At 48.0% G+C, this 14,601-nt stretch overlaps 1 long non-coding RNA gene across 1 annotated transcript; it reads right to left on the minus strand.

The window, feature by feature from the left end:
- Positions 1 to 1,240: 1,240 nt before the first annotated feature.
- On the minus strand, positions 1,241 to 3,047 carry LOC112271453. The gene is made up of 2 exons (XR_002964429.1): positions 2,651 to 3,047; positions 1,241 to 2,284 (listed from the first exon to the last, which is right to left on the minus strand). It is a non-coding gene; the product is annotated as an uncharacterized LOC112271453 (long non-coding RNA).
- Between the last annotated feature and the right edge of the window lie 11,554 nt (positions 3,048 to 14,601).

The raw sequence follows: 14,601 nt of genomic DNA on the forward strand, positions 1-14,601 counted from the left end.
GAATTTACACGAAATATGGCGTTCCAAAACCATCATAATGGGCCAAAAACCCGTCATGAAAAATTCGTTATGACAGTCCTGCTAATCGGGGGGGAGGGGGGGGGGGCGCTGCTCATAGGTGATCGATTATGACAGAATGTCCCAGCCGTCGCAAAGTTGTCCATCAATGACGTTCCTAGGCCGTCCCGATCTTTAGTAGGCCTTGGCTCAGCCCAGCCCATTAAGGCCGGTCAAGCCGTCACTGATAGAATGACATCAGCATTGTCAGAAGGGAATCTAATGTTTAACAGGTGTGTTGACCCGCGAAGACATGAGGCAGGCCCCATGCACGATACGTGTCGACGGTACGAACCTGTCAGAGGGCGACACGTGTCAAGTTTCGATTGGATAACTTGTCGTCGTCCCGTTGAACCACGTGTCAACCTAAGGTTGGCCCACATTTACGCTAACAATTTGGCCACGTGTTGTCTTCTTACGCTGACACATGTCCGTCCAGGCCCAGTAGTAAGCACCAAAAAACAACAAAAATCTTATATGTAACAGTGCAAGATATAAAAAATCTGGAAAGGGGATTAGCAGTCTTTAGAAGAGATATATACAAAAATCTGGAAAGATATAGTCGCCCGGCGTAGCAGGACAGTTCTTGTAAACGCAATTCTCGGGTAGTACACAAAGAACACTGGTCAGCCAGGATCTGTGTACAACTTTCGCTCAATTTTTTTGGGTACACAATGGACTCGGTGCGACAATTTGACCATTCAGCATTTGGAATTTAGGGCAGGCATAGCATCATTTGGAAGAGATGTCATCAAGATCGAAGTCATAACACCGGGAGGCTACGCCTACCGGCTATATCTCCGTTTTAGGAGCCGGTTTCCAACAAATGTCAATTTCTAGAGAAGAAAAGGTTTAGACAATTCTGCCCATCCTAATTATCGGTCCCTTCCGCCTTGTATAGCGAATGGTCAGACACGGGTTTATATGGGCATAGGCATCAAAATTCACTTTCCCCTCTAAAGAGCGGGCCAACAAGCAGTTGACCCCAACAAAAAGACCGGACACAACGCTCGGACTGAAGCGCTAATTTCGTTCAAAATCAGGCCTCCCATCCATTCACATCAACAAATCGGGGGTGACGGAAATATCCCAGCCGGGTAGCCAAGTGCCGAGTGGACCAAGCCATTAAGTCGGGCACTCTCCTACTCGGCTTGACAAGAAACCATGTACAAGAAGAAAGGTGTTGTGCCAGAAAAGGAAGCCTAGTATAGGTCTTAGTATGTATCAATCTTGTATAGAAAGGATGCCGTATGCATATCTTGTAAAGGAATAATCCTTAGTGGAATAGAAGGCAGAGTCCTAGTTGGTTACGAACCCGGCTCCGCCCCAAACCCTATCTGTTCGACTATATAAAGACGAGCCAGTCCTCAATGGGCAAAACACAACTTGTAATATCATACACAAATAATAGATTGTCAACATGACGTAGGTTCATCTCCACGAGAAGGGATAAAGTGAACCTGTATAAAACCTTGTCTCTTTCATTACTCGCCGAATCCATCTTCTTCCTCCATCTACTCTCTCGTCGGCCCCGCTCTACAATCATCCTCCGTGATGGTATCTGACTCTGAGATTAATCGACAGTTGGCGCCCACCGTGGGGCCCACAATGGGAGAAAATCTTCATCAGGAGATGATCGAGATCCGGCGAAATCGAGAGATCGATCTCCAGCAGAAAAAGAAAGCACGATGATCTTTCGATAAGATCACACGGGGGCTTGGGAAGCCACCTTTGTCACTGACACAGCGGCGACCAATCATATTTTCATCGCAAGCAGCGATTCATCCTTCAAAAACTGGATAGTGAAGGAAATTCGATCCAAGAGGATTACACGAAGCACCCGATGGAAGACCACCACAAATGTCGAGAAGAGGTATCGTCACGATACAACAGATCAAAGAAACAGTACATGGCTGCGGGAAAAACCCAGGAAGAAGCACCAAACCAGGATAATGGGAGCAAACGATCGAAAAAAGTCCCAGCCCAACTTCGATCACCCAGGCCCCAAAGAAAGTATAAACTTGGATACCGCAATCAACGGCAGAACGAGACGCTCCAAGAATACATCGCACGGTGGCCCACTTTCGTTAAAAACCGCAAACACCTGCAGCCCAAGGAGGCAATATCATCGTTTTACAACACGTGCACATCAGCTCGCTTTATTCCGGAGTTAAAGCGAAGAAACCCTCGGACCGTAGAAGAGTTCAAGGGATGCTCTGCCGTGTACCTACACACAGACAAAGAGTCGTGGCTTGGAAAGTACAAGAAACCCACAACAAAGAGGTTCTAGCTAATCTAGCTAATCTACAACAATGTTCTGTGAATACAACTTTTAATTGACGACCCACTAGTGTAGGTGGATTAGATAATGTGCATACAGTGGTCTAAAGTGTAGAGGTTGATGTTGTATTTACGTAACAGAAATAATCGACTAAATAGGAGCTATAATTCAAAAGACATAGGGCTTGGAAGTTGGCTACTCAATAACAGCATGCAGCAGATTCAGTTTTCAACTCAAGATACACTATTTTCAACTCAAGATACACTATTTCCATGCAAAGAAGTCATATGGAATCAGCATTTCACCAAATACCTTTCAGCACTGCATCAATCGATCTCTGCTAGGAAGGTGCTGGCCGGGCCTCTTTCGTATCTCTCTTCCTCCTGATCTGGATCCAGGGGACTTGGGGAGGAGGAGCACTGAAGGCCGCGCTGGTAGTTGGCAGCAGGCCAGGAGGAGGAGGTATGCACGTGTGAAGGAGGCGACTGGTTCGAGGATTTGGCTGCAGCCACGGCGGTAGTACCTAGGCGAGGAGGAGGGGGCAACGGCCAGGAAGAAGGTAGCTTGTCGATGGGCGGCGGCGGGCTGGTCGACGTGCGATGGAAGGGTGGGGCACGGCAGGTTGGGCGATGGCGGCGAAGTGCTGGGCGACGGCGACGGATGTGGACGACGTTTGTTTCTTTTTGTCCGGGAAAATAGGGATACCGGATACGCTAGAGATGATGCGGGCGGGCGCGTGATTAGCGGGTGGAGAACGAAACGACGTGAGCCGTTTGATGAATATGTACGGACGAAACGACGTGATTAGCGGGTAGAGATAGAGATTCATCCCATTGGTTCTCTGTCGTTTGAAGCCATTAGCACTAGTACATTTTCAATTGGATTTAGCACGTTTAGTCTACCAATTTCTGACTAGCCATCTTTTCAAACCCATAGCTATTACTCCGTAGATCCTATTGAGAGGAATCTAACTTTGTTAGATAGTGAGAAGAAAACCCCTTTATGTTCTGCCCATTAGCACCTTATGCCAAACAGCCAAAGTATCTACGTTATGACAGTTCCTATAGACAAATTCCAGACTTGGCCACTTTAGTCTTAGCCCTAGGACCTAGAACTTTGTTTAGAGTTAAAGTAGTATTAGCTATACGTTAACTTAGTACTGTTATCGATTGCTTTTCATGTTGACTCGTGTTTGGTGTTCGTTTGGAGTTATATTTGGAGTTATTCGAATTGTGTGAACTGCGTATTTATATTTGTTCTCTACGATAGATCACTCGGGGTGCGATTAGTGATTGTGTGTCGTTTAAGAAGAAGGATTCAACAACCTTAACCAAGACAAGTTCATTTTGACCATGATCCTATTATTCTTATGTTAAATTCTTATGCATTGAGAGTTGTTGTAAAATGCATTGATATGATTATTATTGTATCTATACTAGCTATAAATTTCTAGTAGTATAGATTATCTTTGCCATTAACTTTCCACCAATAGCCACCGTGAGTAGTTGAATGCTTAGCCATGCTATTTTAGTATACATGGGTGGATCACTATACCATGAAATTGTTGTTGAAATGTATTTTCAAAGTATGCTTAAGACAACTATTCAATGAACCATCATGGGTGGGCTGCTTTGAGATTTTCGATGGAAGTTCCATTTCTATGGGTCCATTTCTATGAGTCATCTTACCGTGGATTCGGGAGCGCCTGCGTTCACGTAATCGTGGAATGCCACCAGGGGTATCCAGAGACTGGACTAGTTTCCTATTTAATTGCTTCCAGTACAGCCACATACTAATATGGGCTCTGGCTTGATGAAGTAAATTGTTTGAACCTAAATCCGAGGAATTGTGATGATGTAGAATGTGTAGGTGGGAGCACGGGTCCCTCAGGTGGTTTGGGGGATTACTTTTGAAAGTCTCGTAATTGACACGGTTGCTACTCCACCCTGAGGACAACAATGGATTAACACGTCAGTTTCTTGTGGGTAAAGTGTACAACCTCTCGAAAGTGTCAAACTAAATACTTAGCCGTGTCCCCGGTCATGGACAGTTATGAGCAGCTAGATTTGGAAGCTGTAAGGAAAGTCTCACCCACTCCAATTTCTTAATAAAATTTGATGGTTTGAACTTGGGATTAGGAGCACTCATTGATTTCTATCCGGTGTCCATAGATTAATAGGAGCATTGATGTGTCTACCCAATGTCAAATAGAGTAACAATTATAAATTGTAGTAGGAAAAACTATGTTTTTCTCATGCAAAAAGCCTGAACCCCGCTCAGCCAAATATTGCATGTATTTGATAGGTCTGCTATAACCACTCTAGTGAATTTGCCAATACATTCAATGTATTGACCCCTTAGTGGCTGCATCGTTTAATGATGCAAGTGTTTCAGACGACGAGTGAGGAATCGTTTGATTGGGTTGCAAGCTTACATTCCAACATGTTACCACTATGGTGTTGATGTGGCTCTTGTATCTCCCGTTTTCCGTTGTCAAACTTTATATTTTATTTTGAGCTAACCTATAAGGTTATGCCAGGTTGTAAGTACTTTTAAATTCTGGATCAATGCGATGTATATACTTTGACATTTGTATCTTGATATTACATCTTGAAACTGTGTGTGGTAGCGAGTCAATTCAGGAACTAGCACTGTAAGCACAGATATCGAACCCATTACGGGCCGGTCGCTTCATGTTGCAAATCGCCTTCATCATCAAGATCACATAAGAGACAATTCCGAAGGCTCAGAGGCTGTACCCTACGGTATATCCAGAAATCTATTAACCCAAACGCCTTAAGATCACGAGATAGCAGCCACCAGATTCGATTTACAAGCTCATCTACCGATGGGAAAGCATTCTGAAGAGGCTCCAGCATATAACTACGAGCTCCAAAGATAGGAACACTATAGAAAGACTCGAATCCAGTTTCGCCATCAGGAATGGCAGGACGCGAATAAAAAAACAGGTATACCAGGTATCTTCGCCTGCCTCCGAGAAGGAAAGGGAAGGATAAGATCCATACTTGGTCCTCTCAAAGCTGGCAGCTCCAAAATTAGAAGTAATTCTTGAACTGTTTCTTCTCTGGGCGCATTTAAATAACTTCGACCAAAAATCTAACCTGGGGGCGATACAGAGGTACGCTTCGCACAAAGCAACGAAGCCAAAAACCTGTAGGATCTCCTTGGGGCCAAGATCCTGAATATGAAGGCCATGGAAAAGCAACAAATCTCTAAAGAACTTGGAACCCTGAGGATACAGACCTCGATCAATGTGATTTAGAAAGCAGAAAATTTCCCCCTCTGCAGGGCAAGGCTATAATTCATCGCCAGGGATACGCCAAGGGCAAATAGATTTTGGGGGCAGAAGACCTGATAGGACGCGATTCGCAAGCATCCTTTCAGATACGCAAGATCCCTTCCAACCAAAGCTCTCTCCCGAAGTCATGGTGGCAGAAATAGAACGCGCAAGAGGAATTGGGGGAAGAATTTCGAATCTCCAGATCTGAAGTCAATACCCACTTTTTCCCGAAGAAGCGCAACGAACTCGTCAATCACACAAGCTGGAGGAATTTCGAAGCAAGCGCGCCGTTGATACAAAGAAGCGTTTTCAAGAATCGAAGAGTCAAAGCTCCGTCGAGCAGTCAGAAGAACACGGCCTATGATCAACGCCACACCCGGGGGCTAATGACGGAAATATCCGAGCCGGGCAGCCGAGTGCCAAGTGGACCAAGCCATTAAGTCGGACACTCTACTACTCGGCTTGACAAGAAACCATGTACAATAAGGAAGGTGCAGTACTAGAAAATGAAGCCTAGTATAGGTTTTAGTATATATCAATCTTGTATAGAAAGGATGCCGTACGCATATCTCGTAAAAGGAAGAATCCTTAGTAGAATAGAAGGCAGAAGCCTAGTTGGGTACGAACTCGGCTCCGCCACAAACCCTAGTTGTTCGACTATATAAAGCCGAGTCAGGGGCCTTCGATGGGCAGAACACAACTTGTAATATCATAGACAAATAATAGATTGCCAACAGGACGTAGGTTTATCTCTGTGAGAAGGGACAAACTGAACCTGTATAAAACCTTGTCTCTTTCATTACTCGCCGAATCCATCTTCTTCATGCATCTACTCTCTCGTCGGCCCCGCTCTACAATCATCCTCCGTGATTGTATCTGTCTCTGAGATTAATCGATAGGGGGCTATCGTTAAATCATGAGTCATTATTACTTTTGCAATAAGCAAAAAAAAAAGAACTCGGGGGCTACACCAACAGGGTATCAATTTGTTTAATTTAATTCACAAACGTACTGATACTCGGTGGCTACACCAACAAGGGATTACCCAAAATAACGACAGACCGAGTAAGCTCCAAGGCCGACTGCAAAAGTCACTCGCTTAAAAAAATCGCGTGTCGCACAGTAGGCCCTTTCCAGGGCCAACCGCAAGACGTGCCACACAGAACTTTCCTACTCGGGCCCAGCGAGCCAAGGAAGAATTCTTAGTAGGATATAAGGTAGCAAATGCCAAAACCCCAGGCCGAGTGCCTACTTCTTCGGTGGTTGCCTTTTGCAGGGCCTTCACTGAACGGCCGAGCTCCCGAAGGCGCTCGGCATGCTCCGTCAGGGTGGCGACCAGCCGCTCCAGTAGCAGGCCGGTCGTCTCCACCGTGGAAAGTATATCCCCCAGCTCTCTCTCGGTTGCGACGACCGAGGGAGTAGGGGCGAGAGGCGCAGCGAGCGCGGCGGCCGGGGCGCAAGGTGAGAAGCCCGGCGGGACCTTCAGATCATCCGGGACTGGCAGGGAGGCAGCCCAGCCAGCAATGGCCGAGTGCCCCTCGCTGTGGTCTTCGCCATCGCCGCCGTCGTTGCTGTCAACGCCACCGTCGCCTTTGCCGCCGTCAAAGCAACCGCTGGAGCCGCCGGAGCCATCATCGCCGTCTCTGGAGTCCCAGGAGCTCTTGCCGCCATTGTCACCGCCGTCGCCGTCGCCCATGCCGTCGCTCGACAGCACCTTGTCACTCCCCTCCTCCAACGAGGGCTCCTCCCGCATCATCCTGTCCCACTTCCGCTTGTTCCTCGCATTCGAGGACTCGCCGGAAATGGAATGGTTCATGTCCGAGATGGACGTGTTCTGGCGAGAGTTACTGTACGACATGGTGGAGATGGGAGACGAGAGATTAAAGAGTTCGAGCTCAACGAAGTGGGGATGTATAGCCCAGTAAAACAACAAAAAAGGAATTGAAGAAGGTAGTGCGTTTTTAAAACGAACGGATTCCTCAAGGGATAAATGCGAAGGGAAGTCGGCGTATTGAAGAAGGAAGCCTAGTTTGAGTTATGGAAAATATGTGTTGTAGATATCTTATATAGGAAGGATGCCATGCGCATATCTTGTAAAGGAAGAAGAAGTAAATGCATCCATGATCCTACTATTATTGAGTTGGTGTCACTTTAGTCCTAAAATTATGAAATTGCACATTTAGGTCCTAATTTTATTTTAAGTGATTCACGCGAAGTCCTAAACTGGCTCTGGCGAGTTTGACGCGACTACGTGAACCGTGACCCAGTACACATCAGCAAGGAGGCCCACAACCATAACCAATGCCAATGCAATTTATTAGAAACCCCCTTCATCACCGGGGAGCAATGGAGACGGAGATGCCTGTGGGGACGAGGAACCTGTCGGCCCAGTCCTGCGCCTCGAGTTCTCCTGCAGCTGGTCGCGGCCGTGAGGTTCTGCAAAATAGTTGTGGCATCGCAAGACGGCGGGGTTGCGCTGCAGCGAGGTTGCGTGAGCGCCGTCGAGGCGCTCGCGCAGGAAGACGGCGTGACGCAGCGGAGCGCAAGGCGGGCGGCGCGAGGGGAACGAGTCCACGAGCATTCCCTCCGTGCGTTCCTCAGCCTAGCAACCGTGCTCGCCAACACGGCCTCCCCTGTTCTCACCCGCCTCGCCACGGACCTCAAGATCGCAAAGACCATGGCCCCGTCGGCGACGACGAGGACGGACGAGGTTTCCACGAGATGGTTATTCCGCGAGGTTTTTTTTTGTTAAATTACACTGCTGTCGGTTATGGTCTGTGGGCCTCTTGCTGACGTGTACTGCGTCAACGAGCCACGTAGGCGGGTCAAACGCTCCAGAGCCAGCTTAGGACCTCGCATGAACCACTTAAAATAATATTAGGATCTAAGAGTGCGATTTCATAATTTTAGGACTAAAGTGACACCAACTTAATAATTGTAGGACCGCCGGTGTATTTACCTCAAGGAAGAATCCTAAGTAGTTCAGAAAGGTAGAGTCCATGTACGAGTTGTACCCGGCTCGATCCCAAAACCCTAACTATTCGACTATATGAAGCCGGGCTAGGTGCCCTCGATGAGCACAGGCTTACTTCTGCGAGAAGGAGTAAGTCGAACATGTATAAACCCTTGTCTGTTTCGCTACTCGCAGAGTTCCGATCTCACTCGCCTTCTCCTCCCTCGTTGGCCCTACTATACGTTCATCCTCCATGATGATACATGTCCCCGGAAGTAAATCACAGTACTCCGAGTATTTACACCCAGATCATTGGCAGCGAGTAGACAAGCTAGAAACCTTAGAATTCAGAGCAAAGAAGCACAAGGTCAAAAAGGTGAAAGCCAACTCGGCCCAGGAAGAAAAGAAAGCAACCCCAACTTGGCCACTACGTAGTGTATGGGAAATGATAACGAGCTCTCCAAGATCGAACGTTCAACAATCATCGCGTTAACACAGTCTTGCCGAATACACAATATGTCATCGAGGCCATCACATCATACTTTTGAAGACTGCAAGCTGCTACATTAATTACTTGGTGGAAACAACTGTCCCAGGAGCATCACCAACAAACTCAAAGCAGGCACCAGACCTCGTCGAACAATTCGGGACAATCCCACAACAACCCGTAGACAAAACCAGCCAATACATTTGGCCGGCAAACAATACCAACAAGGCAGCCGCCGCACATGCAAAATACTGGTCGACCTCACAGACCTCAACGTCAAAGGATGCAGTAGAGCACGTAAGCGACAAAGGGCGACATATGTTACAAGTAAGTCCCTCGAAACCAGCCTTCGATAGGACAACAAGTTTTTTCGGTGACATTATTCACCAATAGTAGCATTCACATCACCACACAATAGTCTTATTTCTTACCCGACGGACATCCGTAAGACAATGTGACACTCTTGTGTTGATGATGAATAAAAAAAGCCCAACCCCCTCGAGACGCTCGGGGGCTGTTGTTTTTGCTCAAATCGATTTTGAGATCAAAGTTGCTTTTTTGAACAATTTTGGGGAAGCCAAAGAAGATTGTTGTCGTGTGGCACAATCGATCACTAGTCAAGCGAGGTACAACCAGGTCCTAGTCAAATTTACTTTCCGGCCAAGTAGTGGGTGTGGGAAGCAGCAGTCGGCCCAAACCAAGGAAGGCTTGCGTCGTCGAGGGGCACCCATATGAGCCATGAAAATGACGTTGCGGGAATTAAAGTAATGGGCTGCCTGAGCGAGTCAGCTTGAGGAAAGGTCACCTACTCGTAGGTGACACGCGTCATACACGTCAATGGACGCACGCAAAAGGAACGGATGCGTGTATCCTTCCACCAGAGAGTAGGGCGGAAAATCCTTTATGCTGTAAATATCGGATTTTTTGTTTTCTACAAAAGCTACAAGATGGCGATCTACATAAAACTTTGCTCAAAGTAGCATCCTTTAGATTACCGGTTCGCCAGCACTAGCTGTCGCCGCCGCTCCCCCTTGCGAGGATTGCCGTCGTCCACATTCAGGCGATTCCCGTCCATGGAGAACGAAAACCGGAATCGACCTTATCCAAGTTGGATCAAACTTGGGTTGCGTGGTCGTGAACAGCGGTTCCCAAACCGTCCATTTCACCAGGAGTGAGTGGAATACCACTTGGCTGCTTAAGTAGTGCGTTGGAAGTAACCTAGTAAACAAGTCGGAGCGCACAAAGGTTGCACTCGGCGGTACACCCAGAAGTCCACCAGGAGGACTGCCATAGGTCCATGGGTTACCAGCCATTGAATTCGACTTATAAGCTCGTCCGTTGACGGGATAACACTCCAGAAAGGATCCAGCATATAATGACTATCCCCACGAACAGGGGCGTGGTAGGACGATTCAAATCCGTTATCGCCATCCGGAATTACGAGACGGCAGTAGAAGAATCGGGTATGCCATGCCTCCTCGCCCTCCTCCGAGAAAGAAAGGGCTGTTCTCTCGAAGCTTGCGGCACCAAAATCAGGGGTCATCCTAGGACCACATTTCTTCCAGACACACTTGAAGAGTTTCGCCCACAAATCCATCCTAGGGGAAATACAGAGGTACGCCTTACACAAGGCTACGAAGCCAGAAATCTGTAATACCTCTCTGGGGCGCAGATCTTGGATGCGAATTCCATGGTACCCCGAAGAACTTGGAGCCAGGAGGATACAAACCTCGATCGATGTGGTCAAGGAAAAGGACAGATTCGCCCGCTGACGGAAGAGGATGCGATTCGCCCCCAGGCAGGCGCCAGGGGCAGGATCACCCTGGAGGAAGCAGTCCTAATCGAGCATGATCCCCAAGCATACCAGTGACACAAGAGCCGCTCCATTCGAAACCACTTTTCGGATCCATGGCAGCAAGAACTCAGTCACTAGGAAAGGGGAAAAGAGGTGGGGGATCGGTAAAGAACCCCCCAACACAGGAATGTCACGCCTGTGAGCCAGACACTGTGACGGATCCGGCAAGTTAACTGCTTGTAAACGTTTAAGTGTTGGCCTTGGGCCGTGTTGAGTTGTGGGCCATGGGCCTTGTAAGGTGTTAAGGTGACTGAGTATATAATCAGCACCCGGTGGTGTCTTTGGGTTATCGAAGAAATGAAATTGAAACTTCCCCCAAACTTCTTCTTCTTCCCCAAGTATCTCTCTCTCTCTCTCGGTAGCCTCTCGAACTCGTGAATCCCAGCGGCGACGATCTCTATCTGCTCTTGAGATATCACAATTGGTATCAGGAGCCACGACCCCACTTGCACTTCGCCACTCGACGCTGTTCCGTAACATCGACCGATCGGTTGCAGGGCACTTCGATGACTTGCTGTAAATCCGAGATCGGCATTGGAGCAGTACAGAGGAAGCCGCAACGGCACCGTCCAAGCCCTCAACTCCGTCCGCCCAGACCCGTTTTGTGCTCGAATCCATGGAGGCATTGCTGGAGCGTTTCGGCGCGATGGAGATGAAGTTTGAGGCGGTTGGGACGATGCGCACTCACCTGGAGGAGATCGATGCGAAGCTCAGCAAGCATGCGGAGGCGATGGAGTAGATGCAGGTCAAGGTCAACTTGGCCATGGAGGTGATGAGTAAGGCGCGGGAGGAACCGGGTGGCACGGCACGCGTGACGCGTCCCGTGGTACTGCCGATGTTGACGGTACCACCTCCCGAGGAGCGGAGCATCATGGGTATGCCCTACGGCATGCCCCCGGAGCCCCCACCACTCCCACCCAAGGCACGGTCAACCACCATTCCCAAGGTATCTTTTCCCTCACCCACACCCGAGGCAGTGTTTGTTGAAATGCCTGGCCAGACATCCAGCGATGCTAGTGATGAACACCGTCGCACGTGGATGCCGAAGATGGATTTCCCAAAGTTCCATGGTACTGATGCTCGGATTTGGGTGGATACCTGCAACACTTTCTTCCAATTGTATAACATAGCTGAAGGATTTAAAGTCTCTGCCGCCACTATGTATATGAGAGATAATGCAGCGCACTGGTACCAGTCATACAAGTTAATTCAGCCTTACCATAGCTGGCCCGTCTTTGCAGCTGCTGTTATTCAGGAGTTTGAGGGCAATATGCAGAGGGATAAAACTCGTGAGTTGTTGACATCGAAGCAGATTGGCACCGTCGAAGAGTACAAACGGCAGTTTGATATGCTTGTCTATCAGATTCACTTGTATGATCCTCACATTAGTGGCATGATGTTGGTTCAGCAGTTTATATTGGGGTTGAAAGAGGAGCTCAGGGCTGCTGTGGAGGTGCAGATGCCTGACACATTGGCTGCAGCTGCTGCTTTTGCTGCTGTGCAAGGAGTGATGGACGGGATGAGGTTTTGGAGCACAAAGTCTTATACCAAACGACCTGTGACTAAGGGTGACACAAGTGGATCTGTAGACACTGGGCCTCACAAATTTGAGAAGGGTGAATTGTGGAAGGCCAAACATCTCAAAGATTATAGAAGAGCTAATGGGCTCTGCTTTAAGTGTGGAGAGAAGTTTGCACCTGGACATCAATGTCCAACAGCTGGAGGAGCACAACTCAAAGCCTTGGAAACTTCTGAAATTTTATCAGATGAAGTACTTGATGCTCTAGTTACAACCCATCAAGATGTAGGTGATGATTGCCATGTGTCTTTACATGCTTTGTCAGGAGCCACAGATTCAGGCACTATCCAGTTGAGAGCTTTGGATGGAAATCAAGTCCTGTTGTTGTTAGTTGATTCGGGCAGTTCCCACTGCTTTATTGATACTGCTTTGGTCCAGAAGTTACAGTTGCTGCCTGAAGTTCTAGCTCCCACCAGGATGAAAGTGGCTAATGGGGATTCCTTGTTGTGTACTTCTCAAGTGAAGGGACTCACTTGGTGGCTGCAGGGTCATACCTTTTCTCATGACATGAGAGTGTTACAACTTGGGGGCTATAATGGTATATTGGGCATGGATTGGTTAAAGCAATGGGGCACCATTCCTGCAACTGGGAGCACAGGTGGATTGAGTTTATTTACCATAGCAGGCTGGTCAGGCTCCAGGGTATCAATCCACCTCCTATAACTGAATTGCAGGTTATCACAGTGGAGAATCTGGTCAAATTGCTAAAGGGCAATGCTATATGGGCTGTGACAGAATTACATGCTATGGGCACTGACTCTGTCAGCTGTGAGGCTCAAGTACCACCAGCTGTAGCTGATCTGTTGCACAAGTTCCAAGATGTGTTCAAGGAACCAACTTCTCTTCCTCCATATAGGGAATTTCACCATGCTATTGACTTACTGCCTGATGCCCAGCCAGTGAATAGCAGACCATATAGATACTCTCCATTACAAAAGACCATATAAGATGGCTGTGGATGAATTAAAGGAATTGAAGAAGCAGCTTGCAGAGCAACTGTCGAAAGGTTTCATCCGTCCCAGTTCATCACCATGGGGAGCACCTGTACTGTTTGTAGAGGAAGAAGGACAAGAGTCAAAAGATGTGCATTGACTATCGTTCCCTGAATGAGATGACGATAAAGAATAAATACCCCTTACCTATTATCAATGATCTATTCAATCAATTGAAAGGAGCATGTGTATTTTCAAAGATCGATCTTCGATCAGGCTATTTTCAGCTGAAGATCCGAGAAGCGGATATACCCAAAACAGCCTTCACCACTAGATATGGCTTGTATGAATATACAGTGATGCCATTTGGGTTGACCAATGCACCAGCATACTTCATGAACATGATGAGGAGGAGGAGGAGGGCGATGACGAGGATGAGGAGGAGGACGAGGACGGCAACCCGAAGCCCAGGCCTGATCTGGACGCAGAGCCTACCTATAACGATCTTGAAGGCGTCGACGACCCCCTCCCCGACTACTACGTCCTCCACGAGGTCCCCCTCGAGGACGAGGAGGAGGAGGAGGGCGATGACGAGGACGAGGGGAAGGACGATGACGAGGACGACGATGACGACGAGTAGCTCCCTCTACCTCGTCGCTCCCTCCGATCCATGCCGATGGATAATCTATCTTAATTTACTGTTTAGCATGCAGCTCGCCGCTTCTTCACGTGGGATGGCACGTGTAGGTCGTGGCGGCGGTTAGCGGGTTGTGCACGGTGAGCCGCTGTGGGATGGCACAGCCGGTCGGGCTCCCTGCTCAACGGTTTATTTCCTTGCACCAGCTAGTCTTGTGTTATGTTTGTGTATGTACTGCGCCTGCAGTAGCTAGCTAGCGGTTGCCGTCGACTTGTGTTTGTCTAGTTTGCAGAGTTCGTATTTAGCAGAGTGCAGGGCGAGCTGTGTGTGTTTCAGTCAGTTGGTTTATGTTGTTTGTTGTTCAACTGTAACCTGTACTGTCCGGAGATGTTACTGGAGTGATTACTAAAAAAACACCTTCTTCTTTTTTTAACTTGTCAATTTAAACTCGGAATGGATCTTGCCCTCCTCCTGACTAAATATATTAGAGATGTTAAAAGACCTGGGAAACATCGATAT

This window comes from Brachypodium distachyon, chromosome 3 (assembly GCF_000005505.3).
Source record: "Brachypodium distachyon strain Bd21 chromosome 3, Brachypodium_distachyon_v3.0, whole genome shotgun sequence".
NCBI lineage: Eukaryota > Viridiplantae > Streptophyta > Magnoliopsida > Poales > Poaceae > Brachypodium > Brachypodium distachyon.